Source organism: Oryctolagus cuniculus, chromosome 17 (assembly GCF_964237555.1).
Source record: "Oryctolagus cuniculus chromosome 17, mOryCun1.1, whole genome shotgun sequence".
In the NCBI taxonomy this organism is placed as follows: domain Eukaryota; kingdom Metazoa; phylum Chordata; class Mammalia; order Lagomorpha; family Leporidae; genus Oryctolagus; species Oryctolagus cuniculus.
In genome coordinates, this window is record NC_091448.1 from 64,403,562 (window position 1) to 64,425,982 (window position 22,421).

The window sequence follows — 22,421 nt, forward strand, 5'->3', positions numbered from 1 at the left end:
TTGGCTCTGAAGGGGCCTATTTATTGAACTCTGTAACCATGTGGCCAAGTTCCTACAACCCGAATTCTGATTTGGAAGAACTCAGAGGAGCAGTGTAGAGGAGGCAGACATTGAAGGGGAAACACCTGCAGCCATGAAGCTGGATCATGTCTTCTGTGACAAGGACAGCAACTTCCACACTTCCAGAAGAAAGACCCTGATCCCAGAACCCTGACAGAAGAGGCAAAGCAGCTTCAGGGAGCAGTTAGTTGTCTTTGAGCCAGGTGATTAAACCCCTCTGATTTTGCTGGCCCTAATCATAATCCAACTGGTCTAGATGCTACCCCCTGTGCAAGCCTAAGCTGGGAGCTTCCTGAGGAATGCCTGGGCCTCAGAGAACATGGCCAGGAGCTTCCCAAAGCGTGTGAATGGAGGCATGATCCTGACAGTGCAGACCTTGGCTCCTGCCATCAAAACCAATGCAGTGTCCACTGCCCACCAAGACAGTCCCTGGGGCCAGCACCAACAAGGAGTCTCGCTGAGTATCAGAGGCAAGAAATAGGAGGCAACAGCCATGCAGATGACAAATAGGCAAACAAGAGTCCATTTTCCTTCCTTCTGACCAAGCTACCCTGAATATCCTTGTCCAGAAATGAAGTGAGCCCCAGCCACCTACTGCCAGTCTTCATGGGGGGTGATGGTGCTGTGGGAAAATTCCCTGTGATGGAACTCCAGAGTGCCCCTGTCCAGGCAACAGTGACCAAAAGCTTGGTAAAACCAAGGACCAGCGGACCAGAGTCCCTCCCTCAGGGAACCCCAAAACCAAAGACCTGGAGCTCTGACAATAGTGAGAAGAGCAGAAGCAGTTCTTCAGGGAGGGAAGGGCCCAAGATGGCCAACTCAGCCCCCAGCTTGGGTTCAAACCCTACTGGGAGGGAGTGAATTACAGAGAGTAACCCTAGGCTTATCCTGCCCTGTTCTCAGGTGTCAAAGGCTCCTCCCAGGTCAGACATCAACCTTCCAGTTCCCTCTACTCTGGACATCAGATTCCCTAGATGTCAAGCAGCAGACTCAGTCCCAACAGGCAACAGGGATCATGTTTCCCAATGCAAGAAGAAAAGAGGCCGCATGAAGCACCACAGCTCAGAAGCCCAAGAAGTGGGTCATGGGCCTCCGAAGCACAATCCTTCTAATCAATAGTTCCCACCACCTCCTGGGAAAACCTAGTCCATGAGTAAAACCAGATGCAGGCCTTGGTGGGCAAGGTCCTGATGGAGTTGCTGAAGCAGGAAAGAAACGGCCATGGACATCACCAAGATCAGCAAGAATGATCGCAGGAGCTGCAAAGCAGGAGCTTCCTGGGTCCTGTTGGCAACGAAGGCCCCCAGGAGCAAGCAGAAGGAGAAGCTGAAGGCTGAGGAAGGTGGAGATGGTGCTGGTTCCCAAGAAAATGCCTCTAGGACTTCCAAGGGGAAACAAAAAAGCAGTGCAAGTGGTAATTGCAAAGAAAAAATGAAACTCCAGAGTGCCTGGGAGTGTCTGACACCCACGGATCCAGGGACAAGCCATAAGGGGATTTGGGAATGGTGAAGATTAAGGGTGGAGGTCAAAGCAACCTGAAAACAAGGAGAAGCAATCTAAGAAGGAAAGACAAAGGACAGCACAAAATGGAAAAGAAGAAAGCAAAAAAGAAAACCTTCATCCAACATCCCCAAGACATCATCCAGGAGAATAAGGAGATGGCAGACAAGTAGGAGTTGTGAGGGGTCTGTGGCACAGGTGCATAACCAAGTGGGGAGCATCCTCATGTCTACAGGCTGGAACTGCATTTTTAACTCCAGTCTCTCATAGCAAAGTCTGGCCAGCCTCAGGGGCTGGATGCTGGACAAGCTAGTGAGCCTTAAGGGAGGCTGGTCCAATATGAAAGTGTTTCCTGATCCCTTGACCTTACCCTACTTCTCCTAACACAGAATGTTTTGTACAGATGTGCTCAGTGGGTGTGTGTGTGTGTGTCTGTTGTTGTCAAAGCCAACGTGCCCAAAGACCTCAGGACTTCCCATTACCCTGTTTTACTTTGTCTCTGACAGGTCCTCAGGATTTCTCCTTGGTTTCAGTTTTACCATTGTGGTTTTTTTTTTTAAGAAATTGGAAAAATCATTAAAAGAAAAAAAGCCTTCAATACATTTGTCTAACTGAACATTAGAGCTCAACAACACAGCACATTGTAAAGAATCACTTGCTTGACCTCACGATTTTTTGGCTGATGATGGGGAGCTGTGACTTGCTCCCACCACCCAGAATTGCAAGAGAGTATCATAACATAGATTATGAGCAATGGAAAAATCACAATTAAAACTGTGAATATGGCTTCCATTGAATATGTATAAAATCTGTTCTGTGTATCAGGCACAGGAATGGAAACACATGTAGCCAATATGCACATGCAAGTGGAAACACTGGGAGGCCTGCAGGGTCTGCACACACAGGGTTTGGAAAGAGAAGAGGAAATCCATGGGCTGGGATAGATACAGAAATTATAGCCTTAAGTGAGTATATTAGAATAAAATACTAAAAATCAATCATCACAATTCCCTTTTAACAATTGAAAAGAAAAAAATCATGAAATTACATGAAATAAAGACAAGCAAAAAGATAACAGGAGATATGAAATGCTTTTTTTCGGTTTTCTTTATACTCAGAAGATTAACCCTACAGTGAGTAAGAGTTCAACAAATAGTATGAGGAGAAAAAAATTCCTCAACTACAGAGACAAGGGCTGTAAACAGTCATCAAAGCTCAAGATGTCAATTTCACTCCTACAGATTACATTTAGATGCTCTGTTAGTTATGACAGATTAGGGAAAACACAGTATTTGTCTTTTTGGGACTGGCTTATTTCACTAGGGATAATGGTCTCTAGTTGCATCCATGTTGTTGCAAAAGACAGGATTTCATTTTTTTTTTACCACTGAGTAGTATTCCATAGTGTATAAATTCCATAATGTGAAATGCTTATTAAAAAGTACCACAAACACGGATATACTTTTTAATGTTAACAAAATTAATAAACCATGAGTAAAAGTAATTAAGGAAACTGTGGGGAGCATCTCGGACTAGACTAAGTTACTGGAATTAAGACTTATTCTATACATCTGCTCTCCCACAATATGGCGCTGGGAGAGGAGGAAACAGCTTCTACACAGCTGCCTCCAGTTCAACCAATAAGCAGCAGGACCTGCTCCTGATTGGAGGAGAGCAGCGTGTGGGTAGCAGAGTTGGGATTGGTGGAAGAGGACTATAAAGGAGGAGAGAGACAACATGCACCAGGAACATCTAAGAGGAACATCTATCTGAAGGAACACCTGTGCAGCCCCCGAGAGAGCCGGCCGGCGGTGTGCTGCTCCCCCGCGGAAGTGGGGAATGTGGCAGGGGGAACCGCCCTTCCACGGAGGTGGAAGGGTCGGTAGCCAACCCGGGAAGAACCAGCAGCAAACCCCGGGAGGGCCGAGCAGACGAAAGAACAGCGCAGGGTCCTGTGTCACTCCTCCACGAAGAGGGGGAGCGACAGGAAACACAGGGAAAAGTAACACTGATGTCCAGTTTCAGATATTAAAACAAGTCTTTACAGAGAATATAGCCTAGTCAAGATGCTAGAAAAAATTTTTTGTATAACTCAGGAGTAAAATTTGACCAGAGATAATAATCTACTACATTTCAGAAATCAAATTCCCACAGCACAAATATAAATTTCCCAAATCCAATATAACAAATATAAAATAGAAAACCTCTACATTAAACTAAGCAAGTTGAATCACAATTTAAAGACTACCAACCAATAAAAAGTTACAGAAACAAAATTTAAGTTATAGAAATACAAAATATTCCAAATATTTAAGAAAAAAAAAACAGACACACTTATATTTCCCAGACATGCCAAGGTAGAAATAAGCACAGAATATTTTCACAATTTTAGAAAGCCAGAATTACATTGATTATAATGCAAATTGATCAGAACTTGAAATATGAATTATGTATAAGCCTGTCTTTTAAAAACACATGCATATCTCCTTAGTAGTTTTATAATAAATGAAATACATATGAAAATAAATTCAATAACAAGTGAGATAGAAGAAAAATGCAAGAGGGGTAACATTTTGAACAAGCCATGTAGATTGTCCAGGTAGTTGAAAAATTCAAGAAAATCACATGACCAATTAGATTGAATGTTGAAAAGCATTTAAAAAATCAGCATGTAATTTAAAAAAAAAAAACTTACTATTTTTTTGGTAAAAATAAACTGTGGCTTCCTTACTCTGATCAAGGTTGTTTAAAAGGATCCTACAACAGACAACACAATTAATACGGGATCATTGACAGATTTCTCCCTTTAGAAACCTAAACCAGCTGACTCCACTGTCTCCAAATTCATCTTTTTTTATTCCATCCTCATTTATTCCAAATAGAATTAATGTGTTTATACTGGAAATTCGGGCATATGAAATTCACATATGCACTTGTCTGCATTAGCATACAGTTAGTGAACCTAATAATCCTCAATTCCAGGCTGTGGTACATTTCTTTCTTTCTTTCTTTCTTTCTTTCTTTCTTTCTTTCTTTCTTTCTTTCTTTCTTTCTTTCTTTCTTTCTTTTTTTTTTTTTTTTTTGTCTCCAGCTTCTTACTGGAGGAGTAGTAAGGGGAGGGGGAATAAGAACCAAAGGAAAAAATAAGGTGTAAAGATCAATTTCTAAGCAATAAAATCTCAGTATATTGGAGATCTTTATTTAGAGAGAATCCATAACATCTAAAAACAAAAACTGATAAATGAATTGAACGAGCTTTCAGGAAAGATCAATATTTTTAAAATCCACTAGATTACCAAGCACTGGCAAGAAACAAATAGAAGATATTAAAAGTCAGTAGGCAGAGTGGAAAACATATATTGACAGGAGGGAAAAAAAGGATTCAATTATGTGATGCCTTTAAGCATTCTTCAAATCAATATTAAAACATGATACAAATGGCCCAACAGAAAAATGAGCAGAAATACAAAGCGAAAGCCCCTAAGCCAGCAGAATTTTAACTCACCTGAAGCAGGTGACCGCCAGCTGCAGCCAGGATCCGCCTGCGAGAAGCATGGGGCGACCCCGGGGTGATCCCAGCGGGTGGCAGGTGCACCACGCGAAGAGGAGCCCAGGAGGAGGGCAGGAGGCCGCTTCCCACCTCTCCTGATTCACGCCAAGCACAGACCGGTTAGGGAGCCACGCCTTGGAGGATGCTGATTGGCTGAGTCTTTTGTGTCGCTGTGGGCGCGCCCGTCCAATCAGGCACGGTGATGTCATCACGCGGGATCTTGACGTCACAGTGGTCTTAGAGTTCCTAGGCAGAGCGAGGTCCTAGGAGAGGGCTGCGCTGTTGCGAAGCTAAAGAGCCAAGTCGGGGTCTGTGCTCTCCACCTTCACAAGCTGGGAGTCACTGGGTACCTAGGAGCTGAGGACCCCGACATGGTGAGTGTGTGGGCCCGGGGGTCCCCACAGGGAGGAAGCGGAACCAGTGGAAGCTGCCTGGGATCCCGGACCCCTTCCCTGGCACCCGGGACCCCCGACGCCCGGCCATACCAGGACACCCGGGATCCACGACACCCAACCTCTTCCCTGGTTCCTGGGACCGTTGACACCCTGTCCTTCCCTGGCACCCAAGAACCCCGACCCGTTCCCTGGTACCCATGACCCCCGACATCCGGCCCCCTCCCTGGCACCATGGATCCCCAGAGCCCGGCCCCTTCCCCGATCCCCAGACGCCCAGCCCCTCCCTGGCACCCGGGGCCCCTGATGCCCAGCACCTCCCTGGCACCTGAGACCTCCGACCCCTTCCCTGGCACCCGTGACCCCCGACGCCCAGCCCCTCCCTGTCACTCGGGATCCCAGACACCCGTCCCCCTCCCTGTTACCTGGGACCTCCTACCCCCTCCCTGGCACCCATGACCCCAGACACCCCACCTCTTTTCGACGTCCAAGATCTCCCTGGCTCCCACTGCCCCGACGCCCGGCCTCTTCCCTGGCAAACGGGACCCTCGACGCCCGACCCTCCCTGGCACCAGGAACCCTGACGCCCGGCCCCTCCCTTGCACCCGGGACACCCGATGTCCCGCCCCTCCCTTTCACTTGGGACCCATGACGCTTGGCCTCCATCCTTGCACCCAGGACCTTGATGCCTGGCCCTTTCTCTGGCACCCAGGACCCTCGACGCCTGACCCTCCCTAGCACCAGGGACCCTCCACGCACGACCCTCCCTGGCACCAGGAACCCTGATGCCCAGCCCCTCCCTTGCACCCGGATCCCATGATGCCCGACCTCCATCCTTGCACCCAGGACCCTGACGCCCAGCCCCTCCCTGGTACCTGTGACCCCTGATGCCCGACCCTTCCCTGGCACCCATGACCCACGATGCCCAGCCTCTTTTCGGGCACCCTGGACCCCAGATGACCAGCCCTTTCCCTGGTACCCGGGACCCAAATCGCCCGGCTCCCTATTGGGCCCCGGGATCCCTGACACGTGGACGCCTCCTTGAAACCCGTGACCCCTAAAGCTCGGCCGTCTCTGGCACCCAGACCCCTGATGCCCGACCCCTCCCTGGCACCCGGGACCCCCAACCCCCTCCCTGGCACCCGTGGCCACGACGCCAGGCCCCTCCCTGTCTCTCAGGACCCCAGACGCCCAGCCCCTCCCTGGCAACTGAGATGCCTGACCATTTCCCTGTCACTGGGACCCCTGACGCCCGGCCCCTCTCTGGCACCCAAACCTCAATGCCCGACACCTCCCTGGCACCCAGGACACCCAACAACCTGGGACCCTCGACGCCCGGCCATACCAGGACACCCAGGACCCATGACACCCAGCCTTTCCCTGGCACCTGGGACTGTCGACGCCCAGTCCCTCCCTGGCACTCGAGAGCCCCGACCCGTTCCCTGGTACCCGTGACCCCGATGTCCGGGCCCTCCCTGGCACCTTGGATCCCCAGAGCCTGGTCCCTTCCCTGATGCCCTGCCCCTCCCTGGCACCCGGGACCCCCAACCCCCTCCCTGGCACCCGTGACCCTCAATGCCCGGCCCCTCCCTGGCACCCTGGACCCCTGGCACCCAGCCCCTTCCCTGGTACCCAAGACCCAAATTGCCTGGCTCCCACCTGGACCCAGGGATCCCTGACACGTGGACCTCTCCTTGAAACTCTTGAACCCCAACGTCCAGCCGCCTCCATGGCACCTGTAACACCCGACATCCGGCCCTCCCTGGCACCTGGACCCCTGAAGCCCGACCCCTCCCTGGCACCTGGAACCCCCAACCCCCTCCCAGGCACTCGTGACTCCCAACGCCAGGCCCCTCCCTGTCTCTCGGGACCCTAGACACCCGGCCCCTGCCTGGCACCTGGGACACCTAATGCCCGACCCCTCCCTGGCACCTGGGAACCCCAATGCCCGCCCACTCCCTGTCAATGGGACCACAGAAGCCCAGCCCCTTTCTGGTACCTGGAACCCCTGATGCCTGGCCCCTTCCCTGGTACCCGGGACCCCTGACTCCAGTCCCCTTTCCAGGTACCTGGGACTCCCATCGCCCAGCTCCCTCTGGGCCCCGTGACACCTGAAAACTTCCCTGACACCCTTTACCCGTAACGTCCGGCCCCCTCCCTGGCACCCGTGACCCCTGACACCTGCTCCCCTCCTTGACACCCGGGAACCCTGACGTCTGGCCTCCCCCCAGGCACGCTGGAACCCCAACTCCCAGCCCCTTCCCTAGTACCTGGGACCCCCATCGCCCAGCTCCCTGTTGGGCCCCAGGATCCCTGATGCATGGACCCCTCCTTGAAACCCGTGACCCATGAAGCCCAGCTGTCCCTGGCACCCAGACCCCTGACGCCCGACCCCTCCCTGGCACCCGGGACACCCAACCCCCTCCCTGGCACCAGTGACCCATGATGCCCGGCCCCTCCCTGTCTCTCAGGACAGCAGACGCCCAGCCCTCTCCCTGGACCCGGAACATTGACTCCCGGCCTCTTCCCTGGTACCCGGGACCCATGACCCCTTCCCTAACACGCAGTACCCCCAACGCCCAGCCCCCTCCCTGGCACACAGCACCCTCAACGCCTGGCCCCTCCCTGGCACCAGGGACCCCTGATGCCCGGCCCCTCCCTGGCACCAGGGACCCCTGACGCCCGGCCCCTCCCTGGCACCAGGGACCCCTGACGCCCGGCCCCTCCCTGGCACCTGGGACCCCTATCGCCTGGCTCCCTCCCTGGCACCCAGGACCCCTGACGCCCAGCCCCTCCCTGGCACCCAGGACCCTGACGCCCAGCCCCTCCCTGGCACCCAGGACCCCTATTGCCTGGCTCCCTCCTGGGCTCCAGGATCCCCAACACCTGGCCCTCCTTGACACCAAGGACCCCTGACGCATGGCCTGACCCCTGAAGCCTGGCCCCTCCCTGTTACTTGGGACCACAGACACCCGGCCCCCTCCCTGACACCCGTGACCCCCTATGTCCGGCCCCCTTCCTAGCACCCAGGACTCCCGCTGCCTGGCCCCTTCCCTGGCACAAGGGACCCTCGACCCCTTCCCTGTCACTCAGGACCCCCGAGGTCTGGCCCCCTCCCTGCACCCGGGACCCCGATGCCCAGCACCTCCCTAGCACCTGGGACCCTCAACCCCTTCCCTGTCACTCAGGACCCCCGAGGTCTGGCCCCTCCCTGGCACCTAGACCCTGACACAGCCCCTCCCAGGCACCCGGGACCCTCGAACCCCTCCTTGACACCTGTGGCCCGACATCGGGCCCATTCCCTGACACCCTAGACTTTTTTTTTTTTTTTTTTTTTTTTTTTTTTTTTTTTTTTTTTGACAGTCAGAGTGGACAGTGAGAGAGAGAGACAGAGAGAAAGGTCTTCCTTTTGCCGTTGGTTCACCCTCCAATGGCCGCCGCTGCAGCCGGCGCACCGCGCTGATCCTGGCAGGAGCCAGGAGCCAGGTGCTTTTTCCTGGTCTCCCATGGGGTGCAGGGCCCAAGCACCTGGGCCATCCTCCACTGCACTCCCTGGCCATAGCAGAGAGCTGGCCTGGAAGAGGGGCAACCGGGACAGAATCCGGCGCCCCAACCGGGACTAGAACCCGGTGTGCCGGCGCCGCAAGGTGGAGGATTAGCCTATTGAGCCACGGCGCCGGCTCGACACCCTAGACTTTGACACTGCACCTCTTCCCTGGCACCCGGGACCCTCGATGCCCAGCCCCTCCCTGGCACACGGGACCCCTGATGCCCGAATGCCTCCTGGAATCCAGGACACCTGACGTACAGCCCCCTCTCTGGCACCCCGATCCCTGGTGCCCAGCTCCTTCCCCGACGCCTAGCTCCTTCCCTGGTACCCAGGACCCCCATCGCCCAGCCCCCTCCCTGTCTCCAAACCCCTGATGCCTGGCCTCCTCCCTTGCACCCTGGACCCCTGATGCCCGGCACCTTCCCTGGCACCAAAGAACCTCAACACCCATCCCCTCCCTGGCACCAGGGACCACTGATGCCTGTCCACTCCCTGACACCCGGGACCCCCGACCCCTTCCTGGCACCTGGGACCCACGTCACCCAGCCCCTCACTGGGCCCAGATCCTTCCCTGGCATCCGGGACCCTGACACCTGGCCCCTCGCTGGCACCCGGGACACCCAACCCCTTCCCTGACACCCTGACACCCGAGACACCTGATGTCCGGCCCCCTCCCTGGCACACAGGACCCTCAACACCCGGCCCCCTCCCTGACACCCAGGAACACTGTGGCTGGGCCCCTTCTGTGGCACCCAGGACCCACGAGGCTCGGCCACCTCCCTGGCACCCAGGATTCCCACCACCCGGCCCCTTCCATGCAACCAGGACCTTGACGCCGGGCGCCTCCCTGGCACCGGGGACCAGTGACCCCCTCCCTGGCACCCATGACCTCGAAGTCTGGCCTCCACCATGTCTCCTGTGACCCCCGAAGTCTGGCCCCCTCCCTGGAACTACAGACACCCAACGCCCAGCCCATTCCCCGACACCCAACCCATTCCCTGGTACCCGGGACCCACACCATCCGGCCCCTTACCGGGCACCCGGGACTCCTGACGCCCGACCCCTCACTGTCACTGGGGACCCCAGACACCAGGCCCCCTTACTGGCACTGGGGACCCTGACGCCCAGCCCCTTCCCTGGCACCCAGGACCCTTGACACCCGGCCCTCCCTAGCACCTGTGACTCCTGAGGCCTGACCCTCCATGTCACGTGAGACCCCCGACTTCCGGCCCCTTCCCTGGCACCTGGGATCCCTGACACCCGGCCCCTTCCCTGACCCCCAGCCCTTCCCTGGTACCGGGACCCCCATCGCCTGGCCCTCTCCCTGTCTCAGGGGACCCCGGAAGCCCAGGCCCCTCCTGGGCATCCGGGACACCCGACATCCAGCCCTTCCCTGTCGCTTGGGACCCCACACGCCAGGCCCCCTCCCTGTTACCCGGGACACCCGACCCTGTCCCTGTTTCCCGGGATGCCCGACCCCCTCCTGGCACCCATGACCCCGGACGCCCAGCCCCTTCCCTGACACCCAGCATCTCCCTGGAACCCAAGAATCTGATGCCAGGCCTCTTCCCTGGCAACTGGGACCCTCGACACGAGGCCCCTCCCTGACACCCAGGACCCTGACACCCGGCCTCTTCCCTGGCACCTGGGACCCTCGACACCCACCCTACCTGGCACCCAGGACCCCTGATGCTTGGCCCCTCCCTGGCACCTGGGACCCCTGATGCCCAAATCCTCCCTGTCACCCGAGACCCCTGACCCCCTCCCTGGCATCCATGACCTCCGATGCCCAGCCCCTTCCCTGGTACCCAGGACCCAAGTCGCCTGGCTCCCTCCTGGGACCAGGGATCCCTGATGCCTGGACCCCTCCTTGAAACATGTGACCCCCGATGCCCAGCCAGCCCTGGCACCCAGACCCCTGATGCCCGACCCCTCCCTGTCACTGGGACCCCTGACGCCTAGCCACTCTCTGGCACCCGGACCTCAATTCCCAACACCTTCCTGGCACCCAGGACCCCCAACAACCTCCCTGGCTCCCAGGACCCCCAACTCCCAGCCCCTCCCTGTCACTTGGGACCCCAGACGCTCAGCCCCCTCACTGACACTCAGAACCTCCGACACCATCCCTGGTACACGGGACCCCCAACGCCTGGCCCCCTCCCTGGCACCCAGAACCCTCAATGCCCGACCCCTTTCTGGCACCTGGAACCTCTGACCCCTTCCCTGGCACCAGGGACCCCTGACACCCAACCCTCCCTGGTACCCGGGACCCCTGATGCCCGGTCCCTTTCTTGGCACCTTGGACCCCCATCGCCTGGCTCCCTCCTGGGACCCAGAATCCACAATGCCTGGCCTCTCCTTTCACGCAGGGCCCCTGATGCCTGTCCTCCTCCCCGACGTCCGGTCACCTCCATGGCACCCGTGAACCCTGGCACCTGGCCCCCTCCTTCTCACCCAGGAACCCTGACACTCAGCCTCCCCCAGCACCCTGGACCCCCAACACCCAGCCCCTTCCCTGGTACCCAGGACCCCCATCGCCTGGCTCCCAACTGGGCCACAGGATCCCTGATGCCTGGCCCCCTCCTTGACACCCATGACTGCGCTGAGGCTGGCCCCCTCCCTGGCACCCAGGACACTCGGCGACCGGCCCTTCCCTGGCACCCGGGACCCCGGACACCCGGCCCCTCCCTGGCACCTTGGACCCCCGACGCCTTGCCCCTCCTTGTCACTTGGGACTGCAGATGCTCGGCACCCTCCCTGGCACCCGTGACTCCCAATGTCCGGCCCCCTTCCTGGCACCCAGCGACCCTGCCGCCCGGCCCCTTCCACGGCACCCAGGACCCCCGAGGCCCAGTCGCTTTCTTGGCACCCAGGATTCCAACTGACTGGCCCCTTCCCTGGTACCCAGGACCCCCAGTGCCCGGCCCCCTTTCTGCACCCGGGACCCCGACGCCCAAAACCTCCCTGGCACCCATAACCCCCTCCCCCTCCCTGGAACCCATGACCCCCAACACCCAGCCCCCTCCCTGCACCCGGGACCCTGAATTCCAGCCCTATCCCTGGCAACCTGGACGTTGACACCCAGCCCCATTCCTGGCACCCATGACCCCTGACACCTGCCCCCCTCCTTGACACCCGGGAACCCTGACGCCCGGCCTCCCCCCAGGCACACTGGAGCCCCAACGCCCAGCCCCTTCCCTGGGACCCAGGACCCCCATCGCCCAGCTCCCTATTGAGCCCCAGGATCCCTAACGCGTGCACCAATCCTTGAACCTGTGACCCCCAAAGCCCCGCGGTCCCTGGTACCCAGACCCCTGACGCCCGACCCCTTCCTGGCACCCGATACCCCCCACCCCCTCCCTGGCACCCATGAACCATGATGCCCAGCCCCTCCCTGTTTCTCAGGATCCCAGATGCCCAGCCCCTCCCTGGCACCTGGAACACTGACTCCTGGCCTCTTCCTTGGTACCCGTGACAAATGACCCCTTCCCTGACACGTGGTACCCCCGATGCCCGGCCCCTCCCAGGCACCCAGGGACCCCTGATGCCCGACCCCTTCCCTGGCACCCGGGACCCTGATGCCCAGCCCCTTCCCTGGTACCCAAGACCCAAATCGCCCGGCTCCCACCTGGACCCAGGGATCCCTGATGCCTGGAACTCTCCTTGAAACCCATGAACCCCGATGGCCAGCCGCCTCCCTGGCACCCATGACACCCGTCGCCCGGCCCTCCCTGGCACCCAGACCCCTGAAGCCCAAACCCTCGCTGGGACCTTGGACCCCCAACTCCCTCCCTGGCACCCGTGACTCCTGACGCCAGACCCCTCCCGTCTCTCAGAACCTTAGATGCCCAGCCCCTCCCTGGCACCCGGGAATCCTGATGCCCTCCCTGGCACCCGTGAACCCCGATGCCCGGCCCCTCCCTGTCAGTGGGACTGCAGACACCCGGCCCCTTTCTGATACCCTGGACCACTGATGCCAGGCCCCTCCCTGGCACGCGGGTCCCCCATCTCCTGGCTCCCTCCTGGGCTCGAGGATCCCCAACGCCTGGCCCCTCTTGACACCAAGGACCCCTGACGAACGGCCTCCTCCCTGGCACCCCAACATCCAGCCCCATCCCTGGCACCATGGACATTGACACCCAGCCTCTTCCTGGGCACTAGGGACCCTCGACACCCTCCCTGGCACTCGTGACCCTGTCACCATGCTCTCCCTGTCATTCAAGATCCCCGACATCTGGCACCCCTGATCCCCAATGCCTGGCCCCTTCCCCGACACCCAGCCCCTTCCCTGGTACCCGGGACCCCCATCATCTGGCCCCTCACTGTCTCTCAGGACTCCAGAGCCCAGGCCCCTCCTGGGCACCTGGGACCCACATCGCCCGGCCCCCTCCCTGTCACTTGGGACCTCTGACGCCCAGTCTCCTCCCTTGCACCTGGGACCCCTGACGCCCAGCCCCTTCCCTGGCACCCAGGACTCAGGACACCCATCTCCTCCCTGGCACCCAGGACCCCTAATGCCCGTCCCCTCCCTAGCACCCAGGACCCTCAATGCCTGACCCCTCCCTGGCACCCGAGACTCCTGACCCCCTCCCTGGCACCCGTGTCCCCAGATGCCCAGCCCCTCCCTGTCATTCGGGATCCCAGACCCCGGCCCCCTCCCTGTTACCTGGGACCTCCAACCCCTTCCCTAGCACCCATGACCCCAGACACCCGGCCTCTTCCCCCGAGGTCCAAGATCTCCCTCGCTCCCAAGACCCCGATGCCCGGCCTCTTCCCTGGCACCCGGGACCCTGATGCCCAGCCCCTCCCTTGCACCCGGGACACCCAATGTCAGCCCCTCCCATTCACTCAGGACCCATGACGCCTGGCCTCCAGCCTTGTATCCAGGAACCCTGACGCCCGGCCCTTTCCCTGGCACCCAGGACCCTCGACACCTGGCCCCTCCCTGGCACCCGGGACCCCTGATGCCCAAACACTCCCTGGCACCTGAGACCCAGACCCCCTCTCTGGCACCCGTGACCCCTGACACCTGCCCCCCTCCTTGACACCCAGGAACCCAGAAGCCCAGCCTCCTCCCTGGCACCCTGGACCCCTGACGCCCAGCCCCTTCCCTGGTACCTGGGACCCAAAAGCCCGGCTAACTCCTGGCCCAGGGATCCCTGACGCCTGGACCTCACCTTGAAACCCATGAACACCAACATCCAGCTGCCTCCCTGGAACCCGTGACACCTGATGCCCAGCGCTCCCTGGCACCTGTGACTCCTGACGTCAGGCCCCTCCCTGTCTCTCAGGACCCTAGATGCCCGGCCCATCCCTGGCACCTGGGACCCCTGATGACCAAACCCTCCCTGGCACCCAAGACCCCCAACCCCCTCCCTGGCACCCGTGACCCCCAATGCCCAGCCCCCTCCCTGGCACCCGTGACCCCTGACACCTGCCCCCCTCCTTGACACCCTGGACCCCTGATGCCCAGCCCCTTCCCTGGTACCAGGGACCCAAATCGCCTGGCTCCCTATTGGGCCCCGGGATCCCTGACACGTGGACCCCTCCTTGAAACTGGTGACCCCTGAAGCCCGGCCATCTCTGGCACCCAGACCCCTGATGCCCGACCCCTCCCTGGCACCCAGGACCCCCAACCCCCTCCCTGGCTGGCACCTGTGGCCGCGATGCCAGTCCCCTCCCTGTCTCTCAGGACCCCAGACGCCCAGCCCCCTCCCTGGCAACCGAGATGCTTGACCACTTCCCTGTCTCCGGGACCCCTGACGCCCAGCCCCTCTCTGGTACCCAGACCTCAATGACGCCCAACACTCCCTGGCACCAGGGACACCTAACAATCTCCTTGGCACCCGGGACCCTTGACGCCCGGCCATACCAGGACACCTGGGACCCACAACGCCCAGCCTCTTCCCTGGCACCCGGCACCGTCGACGCCCGGTCCCTCCCTGGCACCTGAGAACCCCAACCCGTTCCCTGGTACCCATGACCCCCGACGTTTTCCCTCCTCCATGGCACCCGGGACTATGACCCCTTCCCTGACACCGGTACCCCCGATGCCTGGTCCCTTCCCTGGCATCTGGGACCCTGACGTCAGGCTCCTTTCCTGGTACCCAGGACCCCTACCGCCTGGCTCCCTCCTGGGCTCCAGGATCCCCAACGCCTGGCCCCTCCTTTACACCAAGGACCCCTGACGCCCGGCCTGCTCCCTGGCACCCATGACCCCCGACACCTGTCCCCCTTATAGTCACCCGGGAATGCTGACACTCACCCTTCCCAGCACACAGAACCCCTGAAGCTGAGCCCCTTCCCTGGTACCCAGGACCCCCATCACCCATATCCTGGGATCCTCGATGCATGGCCCCCTCCTTGACACCTGTGACCTGTGTCCCCCAGCCCACTCCCTGGCACCCAGGACCTTCGATGCCCGGGCCCTCCCTGGCACCTGGAACGCCAACTCCCAGCCTCTTCCCTGGTACCCGGGAAATCTGACCCCTTCCCTGACACCCAAGATCTCTGATGCCAGGCCCCCTCCCTGGCACCCAGGACCTTCCACACATGGTCCCTCCCTGGCACCCGGGACCGCTGACGCCCGACCCCTCCCTGGCACCTGGGATCCCAAACCCATTCCCTGACACCTGGGGCACCTGATGTGTGGCCACCTCCTTGGCACCCAGGACCCTCGACATCTGGAACCCTCCCTGGCACCCAGGAACCCTGCTGCCTGGCCCCTTCTGTGGCACCCAGGACCCATGAGGCTCGGCCAACTCCCTGAAACCCAGGACTCCCACCTGCTGGCCCCTTCCCTGCACCCGGGACCCAATGCCGGGCCCCTCCCTGGCACCTGGGACCACCGAACCCCTCCCTGGCAACCATGACCTCGAAGTCTGGCCTCCACCCTGGCTCCCGTGACCCCCAAAGTCTGGCCCCCTCCCTGGTACCCCAGACCCCCAACACCTGGCCACTTCCCTGACGCCCAACCCCTCCCCTGGTACCCAGGACCCACACCATCTGGCCCCGTACCGGGCACCTGGGACTCCCGACGCCCAACCCCTTACTGTCACTGGGGACCCCAGACGCCAGGCCCCCTTACTGGCACCGGGGACCCGTGACGCCTGGCCCCTTCCCTGGCACCCAGGACCCTTGACACCTGGCCCTCCCTGGCACCTGTGACTCCCAACACCTGACATCCATGTCACTTGGGACCCCCAACTTCCGGCCCCCTCCCAGGCATCCGGGATCCCTGACACCCGGCCCCTTCCCTGAAGCCCAGCCCTTCCCTGGTACCCTGGACCCCCATTGTCTGGCACTCTCCCTGCTCTGAGGAACCCAGAAGCCTGGGCCCCTCCTGGGCATCCGGGGCACCCGACATCCAGCCCCTCCCTGTCACTCAGGACCCCAGACACCCGGCCCCCTCCCTATTACCTGGGACACCCGATCCCCTTCCTGGCACCCATGACCCTAGACACCTGGCCCCTTCCCCGATGCCCAGCATATCCCTGGAACCCAAGAATCTGAAGCCTGGCCTCTTCCCTTGCAACTAGGACCCTCGACGCCAGGCGCTTCCCTGGCACCCGGAACCCTGACGCCTGATCTCTTCCCTGGCACCTGGTACCCTCAATGCCCGATCCCTACCTGGCACCAGGGACCCCTGATGCCAGGCCCCTCCCTGGAACCCAGGACTCCTGATGCCCAAACACTCCCTGTCACCCAAGACCCCCGACCACCTCCCTGGCACCGTGACCCCTGACGCCTGTCCCGTCCCTGTCACTCAGGACCCCAGATGCCCAGCATCTTCTTCTGGCATCCTGGACCCCCGATGCCCAGCCCCTTCCCTGGTACCCGGGACCCAAATCGCCCGGCTCCCTCCTGGGCCCAGGGATCTCTGATGCCTGGATCCCTCCTTGAAACCTGTGACCCCCGATGCCCGGCCTTCCCTGGCACCCAGACCCGATTCCCAACCCCTCCCTGGCACCCGGGACCCCAACCCCCTCCCTGGCACCCATGGCCCCAATGCCAGGCCCCTCCCTGTCTCTCAGGACCCCAGACGCCCAGCCCCCTCCCTGGCAACTGAGATGCCTGACCACTTCCCTGTCACTGGGACCCCTGACGCTGGCCCCTCTCTGGCACCTGGACCTCAATTCCCAACACCTCCCTGGCACCCAGGACCCTCAACAACCTCCCTGGCACCTGGGACCCCTGACTTCCGGCTCCTCTCTGTCACTTGGGACCCCAGACGCTCAGCCCCTTCCCTGGCACCTGGAACCTCCAACCCCTTCCCTGGTATCTGGGACTCCCAACGCCCAGCCCCTTTCCTGGCACCCAGGACCCTTGACACCCAGACCCCCAACCCGGCACCCGGGACCCCTGATACCCATCCCTCCCTGGTACCCGGGATCCCTGATGCCCCTTCCTTGGTACCTGGGACCCCTGACGTCTGGCCCTCTCCATTGCACCCATGAACCCTGACACCTGGCCCCCTCCTTGTCACCCCAAAACCCTGACACTTGGCCTCCCCCTGCACCCTGGACCCCCAACACCCAGCCCCTTCCCTGGTACCCGGGACCCCCATCACCCGGCTCCCTCCTGGGCCCCGGAATTCCCAAAGCTTGGACCCTCCTTGACGCCCAAGACCCCTGATGCCTGGCCTCCTCCCTGACACCTGTGATCCCCAATGTCCAGCCCCCTCCATGGCACCCATGAACCCTGGTGCCTGGCCCCCTCCTTGTCACCCCAGAACCCTGACACTCGGCCTCCCCCTGCACCCTGGACCCCCAATGCCCAGCCCCTTTCCTGGTACCTGGGACCCCCACTGCCCGGCTCCCAGCTGGGCCCCAGGATCCCTGATGCCTGGCCCCTCCTTGACACCCAAGACCCCTGATGCCCAGCCTCCTCCCCGGCACCCTTGACCCTGGACGTTGGCCCTCCCTGTCTCTTGAGACACCCGACATCCGGCCCCTACCTGGCACACCTGATCCTGGATGCTTGGCCCCTTCCTGACGCCCAGCCCTTTCCCTGGTACCCAGTACCCGCCTTGCCCAGCCCCCTCCCTGTCTCTCGGGACCCAGGAAGCCCAGGCCAATCCTGGGCACCCAGGACCCCCGAAGTCCAGCTCCGCCCTGTCACTCAGGGCACCTGATGCCTGGCCTATTTCCTTGCACTGGAACGCCTGATGCCCAGCCCCTTCCCTGGCACCCAGGACCCTCGATGCCCGTCTCCTCCCTGGCACCCGGGACCCCTGATGCCCATCCCCTCCCTGGCATCCAGGACCCTCGATACATGACCCCGCCCTGGCACCCGGGATCCCCAACTCTTCCCTGGCACCTGTGACCCCTGACACTCAGCCCCTCCCCGTCACTCGGGACCCCAGACGCCCAGCCCCCTCCCTGGTACCCAGGACCCCTGACCTCTTCCCTGATACCTGGGACCCTCGTTGCCTGGCTCTATCCCTGGCCCTCAGAAACTCTGGGCCCAGATACTTCCCTGGCACCCAGGACCCCCGATGCCCGACCCCCTCCATGGCACCCATGCCCCAGATGTATGGCCCCCTCCCTGGCACCAAGGACATTGCCACCCGGCCTCTTCCCTGGCACCCTTGACCCTGGATGTTGGCCCTTCCTGTCACTTGACACACCCATCCGGCCCCTACCTGGCACCCCTGATCCCAGACACCCAGCCCCTTCCCAATGCCCAGCCTTTGCCCTGGTACCCAGTACCCCCATCGCCCAGACCCCTCCCAGTCTCTTGGGACCCCAGAAGCCCGGGCCAATCCTGGGCACCCAGGACCCCCGAAGTCCAGCCCCACCCTGTCACTCGGGACACCTGATGCCTGGCCTATTCCCTTGCACCGGCACCCCTGACACCTGGCCCCTTCCTGGCACCCAGGAACCTTGATGCCCGTCCCCTCCCTGGCACCCAGAACCACTGATGCCCATCCCTTCCCTGGCACCCAGGACCTCTGACGCCCAACCCCTCCCTGGCACCTGGGATCCCCGACCACCTCCCTGGCACCTGTGACCCACAACGCCCGGTCCCTCCCTGTCACTCGGGACCCCAGATGCCCAGCTCTCTCCCTGGTACATGGGACCCCTGACACCCAGCCCCTTCACTGGCATCCAGCACACTCAGTGCCCGGCCCCTCCCTGGCACTCGGGATCCCGAAACGCTCCCTGGCACTCATGACCCCCGAAGCCCAGCCCCTCCCTGTCACTTGGGGCCCATGATGCCCAGCCCCCTCCCTGGTACCTGTGATCCCTGATGCATGGCCCCTTCCCTGGCACCCAGGACCCTTGATGCCCGGCCCCTCCCTGGCACCCGAGACCCCCGAACCCCTCCCTGGCACCCATGACCCCTGACACCCAGCACCTCCCTGTCACTCGGGGCCCCAGATGCCCAGACTCCTCCCTGGCACCCTGGACCCCGACACCCAGCCCCTCCCTGGTACCCAGGACTCAAATCGCCTGGCTCCCTCATGGGCCCAGGGATCCCTGAGGCCTGGACCCCACCTTGAATCCCGTGACCCCTGATGTCTGGCCTCCACCAAGGCACCCGTGACCCCCGACACCTGGCCTTCCCTGGCACCCAGAACCCCTGACGCCTGGCCCCTCCCTGGCACCCAGGACCCCCAACCCCATCCCTGGCACCTGTGACCTCCGACTCCCGGCCCCTTCCTGTCTCTCAGGACCCTGGAGGCCTGGCCCCCTCACTGGTACCAGGGACCCCTGATGCCAGGCTCCTTCCCTGGCACCCGGGACCCCTGACACCCAGCCTTCTTTCCTGGAATCCCCATCTCCTGGCTCCCTAATGGGCCCTGGGATCCCTGATGTCTGGCCCCCTCCTTGACACCCATCACCTCCGACACCCGGCCCCTCCCTGGCACTCAAGTCCCCAGACGCCTGGCCCCCTCCCTGTTTCCTGGGACCCCTGACACCTGACCCCTTCCCTGGCACCCGGGATCCCTGACAACTGGCCCCCTCCCTGGCGCCCCAGACCCCAGACTCCCAGCCCCTTCCCTGGTACCTGGGACCCCCATCGCCCAGCTCCCTTTTGGGCACCAGGATCCCCAACATCTGGCCCCCTCCTTGGCACCCAGGACCCCTGATGCCTGACCTCCTCCCTGGCACCTGGGACCCTTCACGCCTGGATGGACCCTCCCTGGCACCTGGACCCCAACGCCCAGCCCATCCCTGGCACCCAGGACCCCCGACCACCTCCCTGGTACCTGTGACCCCTGACACCCGACTCCCTTGACACCCGTGACCCCTGATGTCTGGCCCCTTCCCTGACACCAAGGAACCCTGCTGCCCAGCACTTTCCCTGACACCCAGGACCCCCGAAGCCTGGCCCCCTCCGTGGCATCTCGGCCCCCCAATGCCCCGCCCCTCACTGGCACCCGGGTCTGTCGACCGCCTCCCTGGCACCAGTGACCCCTGACGTCTGGCCCCCTCCCTGGCACCAGTGACCCCTGACATCCGGCCCCCTCCCTGGCATCCAGGACCCCTGAAGCCTGGCCCCCTCTGTGGCATACCAGACCCCCAATGCCCAGCCCCTTCCCTGGTACCTGGGACCCCTATCACCCGGCTCACTCCTGGGCCTGGTGACTCCTGATGCCTGGGCCCCTCCTTGACACATGGGACTCCTGATGCTTGGCCTCCTCCCTTGCACCCTGGACCCCTGACGCCCAGCCCCTTCCCTGGTACCTGGGATTCAAATCGCCTGGCTCCCTCCTGGGTTCAGGAATCCCTGACGCCTGGACCCCTCCTTGAAACCCATGACACCCGACGTCTGGCCGCCTCCCTGGCACCCGTGACCCCGGATGCCTGGCCCTCCCTGGCACCCGGGACCCCTGACGCCCAACCCCTTTCTGGCACCCAGGGCCTCCCACCCCTCCCTGGCACCTGTGACCCCCAATGCCTGGCCCCTCCCTGTCTCTTGGGACCCCAGATGCCCAGCCCCTTCCAGGATGCCTGACCCCTGCCTGGTAACCAGGACGTCTATGCCCAGCCTCTTCCCTGGCACCTGTGACCCCTGATCCCTTCTTTGACACCTATGACCCCTGACACCCGACCCCTCCCTGGAACCCTGGACCCCTGACCCCCACCCTGGCACCTGTGACCCCTGAAACCCAACCCCTCCCTGGCACATGGGATGTCGACACCCGGCCTCTTCCCTGGCACACAGGACCCCTGACCTCTACCCTGACACCTGTGACTCCTGATGCCTGGCCCCTCCCTAGCACCCAGGACCCTCAATGCCCGGCCCCTCCCTGGCTCCCGGGACCCCTGATGCTTGGCTCCCATGGCACTTGGGACCCCTGACCCCTTCCCAGACACCTGGGACCCCCTATGCCTGGACCCCTCCCTGGCACCCAGGACCCTCAAAGCCTGGCCCCTCCCTGGCACCCAGGACCCCCGACACCCGGTCCCTCCCTGTCACTTGGGACTGCAGACACCGGTCCCCTCCCTGATACCCAGGACCCCTGAAGAACGGCCCAATCCCTGGCATCCTGGACCCATGATGCCAGGCCCCTTCCCTGGTACCCAGGACCCCCATTGTCTGGCTCCCTCCTGGGCCCCAGGATCCCGAGCACCTAGCCTCTTTTTAACACCCAGGACCCCTGACGCCCAGCCGCCTCCCTGGCACCCATGACCCCCAATGCCGAGCCCCTTCCCTGATACCCGGGAACCCCAATGCCAGCTCCCTACTGGGCCCTGGGATCCCCGACACCTGGCCCCCTCCTTGACATCTGTAACCCCTGATGCCCGGACCCCTCCAAACCCAGGACCCTCAATGCCCGGCTCCTCCCTGGAACCTATGACCCCTGTCACCCAGCCTCTCCCTGGCACCTGGGACCCCAAACACCCAGCCCCTCCCTGTCACTTGGGACTGCAGATGCCCGGCCACCTCCCTGGCACCCATGACCCCCGATTTCCGGTCCCCTTCCTGATGCCCAGGACACCTGCTTCCAGGCCCCCACCCTGGCACCAAGGAACCCTGCCTCCCGGCCCCTTCCATGGCACCCAGGACATCCAAGGCCCGGCCGCCTCCCTGGCACCCAGGACTCCCACTGCCCAGCCCCTTCGCTGGTACCCAGGACCCTTGATGCCCGTCCCCTCCCTGCACCCGGAACCTCGATGGCCAGCCCCTCCCTAGCACCAGGGACCCCCAACCCCCTCCCTAGCACCTGTGGCCCTGATGTCTGGTCTACACCCTGGCTCCCATGACCCCCGAAGTCCGGCTCCCTCCCTGGCACCCTGGGCCCCTGATGCCCAGCTCCTTCCCTGATGCCCAGCCCCTTCCCTGGTACCCAGGACCCCCACCGCCCGGCCCCTTCCTGGGTACCCAGGACTCCCAATGCCCGGCCCCTCCCTGTCAC

At 61.6% G+C, this 22,421-nt stretch overlaps 1 long non-coding RNA gene across 1 annotated transcript in view; it reads left to right on the forward strand.

The window, feature by feature from the left end:
• Window positions 1-4,718: 4,718 nt before the first annotated feature.
• LOC138846304 (uncharacterized) overlaps window positions 4,719-22,421 on the forward strand; it is a 50,219-nt gene continuing 32,516 nt past the window's right edge. Inside the window, exon 1 of the long non-coding RNA XR_011383773.1 lies at window positions 4,719-5,484. This is a non-coding gene — a long non-coding RNA (uncharacterized lncRNA). The remainder of the gene's footprint in view (window positions 5,485-22,421) is intronic.